This window comes from Nycticebus coucang, chromosome 10 (genome assembly GCF_027406575.1).
Source record: "Nycticebus coucang isolate mNycCou1 chromosome 10, mNycCou1.pri, whole genome shotgun sequence".
In the NCBI taxonomy this organism is placed as follows: domain Eukaryota; kingdom Metazoa; phylum Chordata; class Mammalia; order Primates; family Lorisidae; genus Nycticebus; species Nycticebus coucang.
This window is the reverse complement of record NC_069789.1, coordinates 104321994-104334990: the sequence shown is the minus strand read 5'-3', so window position 1 is coordinate 104334990 and position 12997 is coordinate 104321994. Positions and strand designations below refer to the sequence as shown.

Here is a 12997-nt window from a genome sequence, read left to right as displayed (position 1 = left end):
TTTTCCAAGCGGGAGCTACAAACCTAACTGGAACCTGCAGGTTGCAAATGAGGTACAAATGACATGCAAAACGTACCCTAAAGGGGGATGGTTTGGAGGGGGCAGGGGAGAAGAAACAGGCCTCTGCCTCCCTCCAGGGTCACACCTCTTGGTACCTGAGCAATATTCAAACCATTCTCAGGTTTCAGAATGATGCTATCTCAGTTCCTGTGTGAGGGTGGCCTGGGGCCCAGGGTAAGGGGTGAGCGGTCAAGGCAGCCTCCCTGGAACTGCAGCTGCAGCAGAGCTAGGGGGTGGTGGTGGCTGGTCCCTCCTGGGGTATAGGACAAGCCCTTCAATGGCTCCCTCCAGCTCCTCCCTCCAGCTCCTTTCCTCCCCCCACAACTTTCCACCCATAGCCACCCCTATCCTAGCACTCTGAGGCTCAGAGGGAAGACAGAACATCTGCTTCCAGAGCTCTCACACCAGCCCAGGTTAAAATGGAGCAGATGCTCAGAGAGGCTGAGTGAGTGGCCCTGTGTCACAGAGCCCTGAGCTTCAACCTGCTCTTCAGCAAGTGAGAGAGGGAACACTCATTAGGCAGCCCTTCATCCCTCCCTCCCAGGCTGCTCCAGGCTGCAGGCTATGGACTGGGGGGGAAGGCAGGAGGCGCTGGAGACAGCTGTCATCCCTCCTCCCGCCCCTTCCCTGTGGCTGGGCTGCAGGGCATGAAATAAGCAGCAGGCGCTGGGGGAGGGGGTGACAATCCAATCCACCTGTCACCCCCACAGTCAGGCGGCCTCAAGCAGCCTGCTCAGTAATGAGAGAGGAGGCGTGGGTGAGACAGACACAGAGGAGGGTGGCAGAGGGGGACAGACACACAGACAGGAAAGGAGACAGAGAAAAAGAGGCAGGGAGGTCAGAAGGCAGAGTGCAGGGTACAGGCAGACAGGGGAGTGGGAGAGAGATAGGGACAAAGATTCAGACAGCAGCAGGTGGAGGGAGACCCAGAGACAGGGTCAGCAACTGCTCCCAGGACTCCAACTCAGCTGGTGCTGGGGGACAGTTTGACAGGACACCACCTCTGCCTTCTGAGAATTTGCAGTCCAGCCAACAGATGAGGGAGGGGCAGGTCCCACCCAGGGAGATGGCAGGAGAGGCAAGGGGCCCTTGGGGGCCTGGACCAGGCCCAGGGACGGCTTCAGAAGGAGCACCTCAACGCAGGTGGCTCTGGCCTCTGGCACTCTCTCAAGAGCAGGCAAGCCCTGTGAGGGCAAGGGGCAGCATCGAGGACCAGGCTACCCAGTTCAATCCGTCTCACCTCCACTCCCATCCTATGCTCAGGGCACACAACCTTCCTTACCATTTTTTTTTTCTCTGAACCTCAGGCCTGGACCTCTCCCCTCAGAGCACACATGCTGAGCAGCTCTGGGAGACCAGGTGGGAGGTGAACCTGACGACACCCCCAACACTCAAGCAGAGGGTCCTAAGACATGTTTCTGTGGTTCATCCTTCCTTCACCAAGGAAGTGGGGGCCTTACCCCTCTGAAGTCTGAGCCAAATCAGAGCCCATGCCCCCCCCTCCCAATGTCCCTCTCCTCATGCCCCATGCAGCCATTTCTCACAGCCCTCCTGCAGGGCCTGCTCCCCAACCCACTCTGGTCTCTCTCTTGGACTTCATTCTCTCTGCTCCTCTCCATCTCCGCCCTTCTATGGCAGCCTCTTTTCTTCACCCCCAACTGCTTCTAGTGTCTGATCTCAAAGGCAGGGCCCCAATCCCAACCCTTCAAAGTTCTGTCTGGCAAGCTCACTACCCAAATCCCTAGTTCCCACCATCTTCCCCCTCCCTTGGGACTCTCCTCCCCCAGCCCAGCAGCCTCAGGGCTGGGCAGGGCCTATTTTTAGCCTGGGCACTGAGCTAATTTTAACTCACCAACAGGGGACCTGGGGGCAGGCTGGCGGGCTGGGGGTAGGGGGCAGTCCAGGAAAGCTGGGCCTGGAGCAGGAGTGGTCTCAGGTCCGAGGCACCCTAGGAATCCCAGTGGGGGGCTGACACTGCAGCATCAGCTAAAGGGACAGGAACTGACTTGCCAAGAAAAGCACCCATGTGAAGAATAGGGCTGGGAGTCTTCCCCCAGCTTCCGCTGGACAACTTTCCCGTGCTCTACCCTAGGCGTCCCACCCTTTTCTCCTTGGCAAATCTCCTGGGATGGGGTCATCCTGTTCTCTGCTCAGGAGATGCCTCTGCAGTGAGGGTCTGTCTCCTGAGCCTCCTCTACTTTTTCGCCACCCAGCTTGTCCTTCCTGTAGTCTAGCTCTCATCCTTCCTGCAGCAGTTGTGAGGCTGTCAGGCTCCCTATGGAGGCAGCAGCCTGCCCCCCTTCCAGGGTCAGCACCTCCCACCCAGGTCTGGCCTTCCCCCCATGGCCACTGGGCTGGCTCCTAGGTAAACTACGCCTCATACAAGTTCCTAGAGCTACCTAGACTGATCTCAGAAAGTACTTGGGGGAGGAGGGCAAAAGGAGATTGACTCCTAGTAGAAAAGTGGCAGATAAGGCAGGGCAACCAATAGCTCTGGCGAATAGGGGCCTCTGGACTGGGAATTTGGAGGCCCGGGTTCTAGTTCCTGCTCTGGCTTTAACTCAGTCAGTGTATGACCTTGAATAAGTCGCTGTCACTGGCCAGTGTTACGGTCAGCTGAGGACTAAGTGCTCAAGTGCCCTCCCAACCCAAACATCTTGTTCTTGTGTCTCTGGAGAGGCCCAAAAAGAAAGGAGGTTGTAACTGTGTGACTCCAAGGAGAGGTAACCAAAGAGATGGCCTGCTTGGGTCCTTTAGCCTCCAGCTGGAGAGGAAGGCAATGTGGGCACCAGAAGAGAGTAGGGAAGGGGCTGGTGAAGGACGAGTGCTTTCTAAATAGTACCTCCCAATGGATGGCCGGCAGGTGACAAAGGTTCACAGTCAGTCTGGGTAAGTACCAGATGGGGCACACAGGCCCTCATGGCACAAGTTCATTCCCCTTACACACCTAGAATGCCTACCAGACTCAGGCTTGGGGCCTTGTGCTGCTGGTTACACAGCAGTGACTGACCCAAAGTCACTGTCACAGTCACTGATGGGGCCAGTTCTAGACCCCAAGCCCAAGCCTTTCTTCCTACTGTGCCCTAGCGGCTGAGCAGCAATGACTCATCACCTCTCTTTTGCATGGGAATTTACAAATAAGGTCTGTGACCTTATTCTTTCAGACTCAACTTCCCACTCCAGGACCTGGATACCCCTACCCAGGATGCCTAGGAACTTATGGACACCAAATGGAGTTCTTGGCACTTCAGGCTGCTGTTCCCATCTTTCTCCCTCAGAAAGCATCCTTGAATTTATAAATACCTTCAGTGATACAGTCTGGAGCGCTCAGTCCAACTGGTCCTCACTCTTGTTTAGGCAGAAATGGGGGTGAGTGTGAAATCACGGGAGGAATTTGATAAGATTCATGGGGTACAGTATGATGTTCTATCACTCACTGGGGGCTTCCCAGGAAAAGAATTCCAATCCCCTTCTTACTGCCAAACTTGGAGCAATAGCAGTAGGGTGAAGGTGAGCTGCCTTTACTTTTATTTCTATCCCCAATTCTAAAATTCACCCATAGAATGCAGAATGCGAAGGGTGCCCTAGCACTGCAGGGAGGGTGGATATAAGACTCCAGAGTAAGCTTCTCAGAGCTAAGTTCCAGGACTCAAAGTAGTCTTTGGGGCTCAAACTTGCTTTGTCAGAAGCCACCCAATGAAGCATGGCAGCTGTGATACGTGGGAGGGCATGAGGCCCCAGCACTGTGCTCCAACCAATGGGAGCTGGAGACAAGCAATCTGCCCACCTTGGAGTCTGACCTCCATCTGCCCAGTTATAGTAGCCACACTTCTGCCCATACCCTCTGAAACATGAAGCCCAGCAGTGTCTCTTATCCTGGGAAGTCATGCCTGCTACCTAATTGCCATCCTTCCCACTACAGCCTAAGCCCATTTTGGTCATCTAGACAAAAGCGGTGGACAGGGGCCTCTGGCCATCAGAAGCCTCAGCTGAGGAGAGGTGGGGGCGGTTGGGACGGTTAGTGTGTCACCTTCCACCTCCCCACCCAACTTCCCTCTGGGGTCTCAGGAGACAGAAGTGAAAGTGGCAGCTGGGGCCTTGGGGGTGGGTCAGCTTGAGAGCCGTTGGGATGAGCATAATGCCACCAGTGCTAGGTCTGGGCTGCCTGCCATTGCAGTAGGTGGGCTGATGGTTAGATCAGGGGAGGGACTTCCCGTGGAAATGAGGACATGGAGTAATGATGACCATGGGCACTCGTCCAAAGGAAGAGCAGGCTTAAGAGGGAAAAAATGGAGAGAGACAGGCAGTAGACAGTCTCAGAAGGGCATTCTTCACCAGGACAGTGGTTTTTTCCCCTTGTTTAAAGCAGCCAGATCCTTTTTTCTCATCTGTAGAGCAGAGGCAGGGCTCTTCTGGTTGAAGCAGATGATGGAGGTCTGAGCCCTGACTGCCAGAGTGAGAAGGCAAAAGTAGGGAACTGAGGCCTCAGATTGGCCAGCACCAATTCTGAGGGAAGGGTTGGAAGGTGGAGGGTTCACCTATAATTACAACAGGGGGCCTGAAAGAGGCCAATCCAATCAGAGACAGCAAATCCTCCTAGAGACATCATGACCTCGAGAAGCCACCAAGGATTTAAAGAAGCCGCTGGGGCAATAGCTGGGTCTCCTTCTGACTCAAAGGACAGTCCTCTAAGCCCCTGGCAGAGGAGGGCGGGCACTGTAGCTGTGTGGGCCTGCTGAGGGGCCAGCCAGGCAGCTCTTACAGGATTAGCTTGCTGCTTTCAGGAAGGGTGCCAGGTGAGGCTAAGATGCCCAGCCAGATGGAGGGAGCCCAGAGGAAGAGGAGTGGGGAGTAGTACCTGCACAAAGCTATGAAATACATGTCCCCATACTTGTGCCCCTCCCCAGTACCTGGCATCTCACCCTCAAGATAAGAATACTGTGCAAATTGGCTTGGCACCTGTAGCACAGTGGTTACAGCGCTGGCCACATACAACAAGGCTGGCGGGTTCGAACCCAGCCTGGGCCAGCTAAACAACAATGACAACTGCAACAAAAAATAGCCGGGTGTTGTGGTGGGCACCTGTAGTCCCAGATACTTGGGAGGCTGAGGCAAGAGACTCGCTTAAGCCCCAGAGTTTGAGGTTGCTGTGAGTTGTGACACTACAGTACTCCACTGATGGCAACATAGTGAGACTCTGTCCCCCCCACTCAAAAAAAGAATACTGTGCAAAGATTCTGTGATTTTAGCCAGCAAAGACTTCTACCTACCAAGATTTCCATGCCATTCCTATGAGCTGGAGCTATCCCTCCTCTGGGGAAGTCCTGCCTGTTGTCTACTCCTGACCTCTTTGCTGTACTTTATAACGAAGGCCCTACCCCTAGGAACAGGTGAGGGGCTGAAGGGCTCCTCTTTCTCTGCTCCCCACCCAGCTCTCCAACCCAAGGCTGACAGGTGGGGGAGACAAGAAGGAGCAGCTGGGCCAGGACACCTGTCCCCACCCAGCCAGCAGGGGCCCTAGTAGCTTGCCATGGGGTATGCACAAGGGGAGTCAGCACAGAGCAGGCAGCTGTGAGGGCTGGGGAAAGGGGCTCAGAGGTCAGGGAGGTGGCAGATGTGTGAAGCACCCCATTAAGATCAGTCCATCCTCCTGGTCTATCCCCTTCCGTCATCCCTCACCAAGCACAGAACACATGTGCCCCAAAGGGAAAAATGTGAGGTTTGAGGTCATCCCTCAGGCCCCCTGCTCCACCCCCTTGCTTCCAGTTTACTTGATCCAGCTGGAGTAAGAAGACCCCCTGAGAACACACCAGGCCCTCCTGCCCAGGTGAGAACACACCACCCCACCTTCTAGCCCCATTTCCACTTTAGGCTTGGGGCTGAGATCTCTTTTATTGTTTGTTCTCCCAAGCTTAGCCCTAGGTATGTGCTAGTGAGGATGCAGAGGAGGAAGTCTTGATGAGTGAGCATGTGGCCAGACACACCTGGTCAGATTCATGGGGAGAAGAGTACAGAGAAAGGTTCAACCAGGAGGAGACAGCTAGGCTCAGCCCCCACAATCCATCCTAGGGTCAAACTGAGCCCTATGCCTTAGTCCCTACCCTGGACACCAGAATCACTGCCTGCACAAGGCTATGCTGGGTAGCTGCCGTGGCAGGCAAGACCTGGGCCCAGCTGGGGACTGAAGGGCTAGAAGCAAAGACATGGCTGTGCTGAGTGCCCACAACACTTCTCCCACTGAGCCTCCTTCCTCTCCCATATGAGGGAGGTAGCACTATCTCCCTTTCACAGGTAGAAACCAACTCAGAGATAGACAGGGCCTTGCCCAAGGTTACCAGAAATAAGAAGCAAAGGTAGGCTGACTGCTAAGCACAGAGCTTCTCCTCATGACTTGATGGGAATAGGGGCAACTCCCTCCACCTGGGAGTTATAGCATTCCTTCCAAGGGAGACTCACCAATTCTGGGCCTCAGAGGCTCATTGCCACCTTGGCTTCAGAGCAGCCCAGCCTCTTCTGGCCCAAGCCTTCCCACTCCAACCTCTCCCAGGTAGCAGCTCAAGGGGGTACTAATGGGTACCCAGGAGGGGGTCTCTCAGTGTCACTTGTGCCTGCCCTCAACCTTTGTTTTGGGGGCATTTTTCCAGGTCAGCAGATCAGAAGGAAGACAATAACTTCTCAGGAATTCTAAGCAAAATCCTTCCTCAACTTGTCACCAAGTCCTAATTCCCTGTCTTCCGCCAAGGAATCCTGTTAGGTGTGCCCTTCCCCTCACCTGGTTCTCCTCATCCTCAGCCCCTCCAGCAGGGCAGGATTACTCCTTCAACTTCAGACAAAGCCCTAAATACCTCCTAACTTGGAAGCTTGGGTAAGTCACTTAAATCTTTGAGACTCAGTTTCCCAATTATAAAAACAGTTGTGGAAGCTCCCCGCCCATAGCTCAGTGGTTAGGGCGCTGGCCACTTACACAGGGGCTGGTGGGTTCAAACCAGGCCCAGGTCTGCTAATCAACAATGACAAAAATCAGCTGGGTGTTGTGGCAGGCGCCTGTAGTCCCAGCTACTTGGGAGGCTGAAGTAAGAAAATCGCTTAAGCCCAAGAGTTGGAGGTTGCTATGAGCTGTGAAGCCACAGCACTCTACCGAGGCAACATAGTAAAACTCTGTCTCAAAAAAAAAGTTGTGGAGAGAAATAGTCTTAACTTGTGACCGTATCCAGCACAGAACTTGGCACGCAGGGACACAACAAATGGGAGCCTCCTTCCACCCGTTCCCAAGGATCTCAAAAGTTTCAGTTTTGGGTTTCTGAAGTATATTGGAAAATTGGGTGAGTGGGGTAATGCCTGAGGGTAAATTTCCCTTGACTAGGGGACAAAAAAAGATCCCTCTATATTTTTTCTTGGTCTGCACAACCCCTAGGGTAGTGGCAAGAGCACCCAGCCAGAGGCACCAAGCCAAGGTCAGTGACCAGGCGAGAGTCCAGAGCCTCTTGGGAGGGTTAGTTTAAGTGAGTAAATATGGTCCCGCCTGGGTGTGGCCAGCGACAGGCCAGAGCTTTGGACAAGTCCTTCCCCCTTCCAGCCTACAGCAAAAAAGGAGAGAGATCTGCTTCCCAACCCCAGGCTGGGTGGGTAGGGGGACCTACATGGAGTCAACATGCAGCACCCCTATCTCTTCACCAGCCAGTACTGATCAGAAGTGGGATTGGCTCTCAGGAAGGGGAGCTTATGGCCTAGGCCTCAGGAAAAGGAAAAACCCAGATGAAGAGGGCCTTGGGAATCACCTAAGCCAAGTACCTGCCCCCAAATGCCAGAGGATTCAAGGCAGCCTTGAAGCCTTAGAGTGGCCTTGCTCAAAGTGAGGAAGGCAAAACAAACCAAAACACCCAAGTGTTCTGATCACCAAAAGGTGAAACTCCTGTGTATCTGGAAAGCTGCAGCTAACAGGAGTGATGTACAAAGACACACAGGGTCAGTGTGAGAGGCAGAGGCAGGATGGGCCAGGACCACAGAGAGAGAGATGGGGGAAGGGAGTAAGGGGCAGGGAGGGAAGTCAGCCAGGGCTTCTTGACTCACAAGTCATGCTCTTTATTTCGCAGACAGGGCTCTGTCTGCCCATCTGTGGTCTAACCTCAATCCCTCCTGCTCCAGTCAGCCCTTCTCTCTTCAGAGTTCTTGCTATGCCCTTCGCCTTCTTGCCTCCGGTCCCCTCATCCCCATCCCCACTCTCCAATCCTTTAATCATCTTTGCCATTGGCTACCCCCACCTCCCTCACGGCAGCTGCTCTGTGGGTGTCCACAGCGTGTGCATGCGCTGCACCTTCACGAGTGTGCTTTGTACATGCTGTAGACCCCCCAGGTGCATCTGGACATGCTAGCTTACACAAGACCCCAACCTAGCCCCTCTTCTGGAGGAAAGGAGCTGAAAGACTAGCTCCCCACTGTTCTAAAACAAACTCTTCAAAATACTTTTAGCTCCCGCAGGTAAAGAAAAAAGAAAATAAAAATTCTAGGAGCCAAAAAGCACCAAGCCCACTAGCCCAAAGGTCAAGGCCTTTCAGTAGAGATACTAAAGAAGAAATTGCCTTTCCTAGGCCAAAGCAGAGCCATCTTTCTCCTGGCAACCTAGGAAGTTCTTCCTGAAATCTAAGCTCCATCCTGCCTGCCATAATCATAGACAGACAAGGCAACATCAACCACAACACAGCTGGATGCTCGCTTCCAGAACACAACTCCTAGTACCTAACACTACGCTCTCCCCCTCATGAGTAAGTCACCAAACTAGGACAGAAGGATAGATGGGTGGCCAGACTGCGGCCCCATGACAAGCTCATAAAAGCCACTAGAGATTATAGTGATGCTGAGGCTATGCTAGCCTTACCATCATCACCTCTCTCCCTGTAAAAGGGAGATAACTGCCTCAAACCAGTTGGCCTCAAAGAGCCTGGAGAGTCCCAGCCATGGTCGCAAGGGGTGGGGACCATAATGCCACAAGGCCCAGAATCTGACCCCTGACGATGGGTTCTAGACCCACATCTGATCCTCGTACCCACTTACAGAGCCTAAGTGAGCACCAACTATGACTTGTATCCAAGAGGTCAAAATCTATATTACCCACAGGCCATCAACCCCTCTCTTCCAATAAGTCCATTACGAACTCTCTGGACTAGAGGGGCAGAGAATTAGGGGGCCTAACTCAAATACAACCAAGGAAATGCTAGACCCACTCCTTTGTTACTCCCCTTGTTCTCATGGAGGTACACAGGTGGATGGCAAAATACCCAACAAGGGCCCACACCAGGCTGAGGAAGGCACTGAGATTCTGGACCCAGTGCCAACCACGAAGGCCAGGAAGAGAAGACTGACTGGCCCCTTGGGGGCACCAGGGCCAGGAATGACAATGACAGAGGACCTGCCCAGGCCAGGATCAGGGGAAGAAGGTAGAAAGCGATGGGCTGTAATCGATGAGGCCTCACTACAAGGTCCCCTAAGGGGAAGGATACCCTCTCCCCATCCTCTTGCCGCTGTTCCTCTGGCCCCCAACCTGAGGAGTCTCTCTCTGCCTCTCTCTTCTCCATCATACCTCCCAGGAAAGACCTAGGGAAGATTTAAAAAAAAGAAAAAAAAAAAAACACCCTGCTGGAGAGAGATTATATAACAGCAGCCAGAAAGACTATCATATCTCCCAACCTACGAGAAGAGCCAGGAGACAAGCAGGGCAGAGTCAGGAGGCCCAGGCCCTCCAGCTCAGGGGCACCAGGCACAGTGTGTGGTGGATAATGGCCAGCACCTGCCACCCTTCCAATTCTCCACCACTGTTTCAGACACTGAGCACAGCAGACACTCTAGCCAACTCCCTCATGCACATCCTTCCACACAAGGGTTATGATGCCCTCTGGGTCCTGTGTCTCTCCTTGGACCATGGCCTCCAAGGACAAGAATTGTAGGTCTTCCTTCACAGAGTTTCTCCCTATTAAGAACCTGTACCTAAAAGAATAGAAAGACAAAACCTCTGACACAGATTTGCTGTGTGATCTCAGGTAGAAAGCTCCACCTCTCTGGTCGCTACAGGACAGTGAAAGCTCCTCCCTTCTCTCCAGAGAAACCAGAGAGCCCTCCCCTTGCAAATCTACATGCACACAAATACAAAAGCAATCATGAAAATGCCTAGGGATATAAGGGGGTAGGCAGGGGAGTTATAACAAAGAGAATATGATGACCACTGAGACCCAAAGGCCCAAATGCCCGTGCTGAGACAAATAGGGAAAGAGATATACATAAGCTCTGTGTCCCCCAATCACCTCATATAAACAGGTCGTCTGCCACTCCCACAATGGTCCCACCCCACCCCCATCTCCAGTTCCACACACTGGGAAACCACAGGAAGGAAATTCATTCCCAGGCAGGCCATGGGAGCTGGGACAGCCAGGCTAAGTCCTGGGGCAAGTGTGACCCAGTGGCACAAGCAGATGGACATCTGTGAACATTGACGTGCTCCTTTTCAATGGTCTCCTCAGCAATTAAGCCCTTCCTACTAAGGGTTTGGAGGGGAGTGGGAGGTAGACAGCTCCCTAATTCCAAAACACCCAATGTCAAGATGGCCTGGGCTCCCCTCCTATCTCCAGGCCAGAGCAGCCCAAGGTCACCGACCCAGACGGCAAACTTCCCATAGTCCAGGCTGGCCCCTGAAATGCTGCAGAAACCCACTGACAGGATGGGGGAGGGTGAATAAGAGCCACCCTCACTAACCAAGGAAACCATCTGAGAAAAACTCAAATGGGGGGCTGGGCACAGGAAAGGGGGACACAGGATCCGCCCACTGTATCCTCCCCAGTCACCAACCATTCACTCTGCAAGGGGAGGCAAAGAGAGCCTTCCTCAGAAGGGCAAACATGGGATAACCCAGTCGGTCGGTGGCTCCAAATGTGCCCATGGCTAGATGCCCCCTTTCAGGAGACCCCCAAAGGCTGCTGAGGATCAGCGTGATTCACGGCCGGGAGGGTTGGAGGGGGGTCTGCGGGTTATGGCGGGGGAGGGGGCGCCTTTCCTCCATCTCTGTACCACCCGAGCCTGATGGGACAACCTGACAGGACCGACGGAGGCTGGCACTGGAGTGGGGAACTAAACGCATCTCAGTCTCCCTGGCTCTCCCTCCCCAAAGCCCCCCAACACTCCCTAGACCCCCACGCCCAGCCCAGTTCAGCCTGCCATAGGTGAAGAGACGGACTGCAGAACTCTTGCCTAGATGTTGAACAGCTGCAAACTTCTGGCCAGGGAGTTTTCCAGCTGGGGCTGCTGACAAACAGCAGGGGTCTCGGAAGTGGGGCTGGGAGGTCCCAAGGAAAGGTCCGTGGCGACTCAGAGTCCCAACTCTACAAGCACCCAGTAAACATGGCCCGGGAGACACACACACTCGCTCACCCCAACCCACCGGCCCGGTGTCATCTGAACAACATCCCCGTCCCTCCCCCGCTTCCCAAACAGCTGCAGCTCCCGCCGCCCTCCCAGGCCCCCTTCTGCACCATTTCGGGCCAAGGAGGAGGGAACAGGCGGCAAGAGGAGGGAGAGGGAGGGAGGGCCGGCTGTTAAAATGTCAGTCGCTCCCGGCTGTCACCGAAGACCCTTTCTGAGAATGGCGCCCCTTCCCAGACCACTCCGAGACCGTCGTAACCCCCAGACACTAACAGGCCGGCGCGCCCCCACCCCGCCCGTCCTTATCCCGTAGTCTCAACACCCGAGGGAATCACAGCCCACTCCACTTGTCTCCCTACAGCCGAGCCCCTGGCACAACAGTCCCCTATGGAATTCCCACCAACGCCGCACGAAAACAGTCGGCTCCGCGAGTTCGTCGCAGCCCACAGAGGTACCCCATCCCACCCTCAGGGGGACCGTCAAGACCACCCTCCACCCCAACCCCAGGACCGGGTGGGGGAGGGGGGCCTCTTAAAGTGGCAGTCGCATTATTTTTCTCTACTCACCAGCCCAGCTTGGGGAAAAGGGGATGTCAGGGCAGGGAGAGGGTAGCCTTTGCTCCTTGTCCGGGGGATCTTCAACACCTGGAAGCCGCAGCTTCGGGCGAAGAGAATAATAAATGAGGCCGGCGTCCGCGCTGGTCCTGGGCGGCGCCGGGGGGCCCGGGCCCCCGTCGTGGGAGCGGGGGCCAGCAGACGTGCGGCGAGCAAGCTGGGGACCGAGACCGAGTGCCCAAGCCGCCTTGGCTGTTGTTGATATTTTGCTTCCTTCCTCCTTTCGGGATCCAAAGGTAACTCCTCCAGCCCCCGGGAGTCGAGGCCGACGTAGGCACTGCTCAGCCTAGCTTGGCTGGGTGGGTGGGGGGGACGGGAGTGACGGACAGGCGGGGGGGCCAATGGGAGGAACTTGTGGGGGCGGAGGGGCGGGGCGAGATCAGGGGCGGTACCGAAGACAAGGCCCCGCCCCTTGCTTCCCCTGCGTTGGCGGGGCGGGGCAGGGCCGGCCTCCACGCCGCAGCTCTCCCGAGCTAGGTTGCGGCGCCGGCAGCAGCAGATCCCTCCGCCTGCTGGGAAGGAGGAAGGAAGGAAGGGACGGAGCGAGGCAAAGTAGGGAGGCTAGACCAAAGGCCTTTAAAGGGATCGGCCCGCGCCCCGGTTTCCCCTCCCAGCGCGCCGGCGGCCGCCTAACGCGGCTCCTCCCGCGCTCGAGCAGGTCCTGTCCGGGGAGGGCTCAAGAGCAACACGCACACTCTCACGGACACACATGCCACCTCGGCGTTCCCCGCCCCTGCCCCGGGAGAGTTGGGAGGTGGGAGTCTAAGCAGATAAATTGAGAGGAGACTGTAAGTGGTGGAAAGATCCCCTCTCCTTCACTTGGTGTGTGACAAAAGCCCCACTTAAAGGGAGACGTTCTTTTCTTGGTGGGGTTACCTAGCCAGCTCAGCTGCTCCCTCTACCTGTGACCGCCCCCT

The 12997-nt window shown here is 55.2% G+C and overlaps 1 protein-coding gene across 5 annotated transcripts in view; it reads right to left on the bottom strand.

Moving 5' to 3' along the window:
* The window catches only part of MEF2D (myocyte enhancer factor 2D), a 32036-nt gene extending 19600 nt beyond the window's left edge, over positions 1–12436 (bottom strand). Inside the window, exon 1 of one of the 5 annotated variants that reach the window (XM_053604541.1) lies at positions 12033–12436. The gene's annotated coding sequence lies outside the window, so the exon portion shown is untranslated. The remainder of the gene's footprint in view (positions 1–12032) is intronic. The other 4 variants (XM_053604538.1, XM_053604540.1, XM_053604537.1 and 1 more) reach the window with 4 other exon arrangements.
* Between the last annotated feature and the right edge of the window lie 561 nt (positions 12437–12997).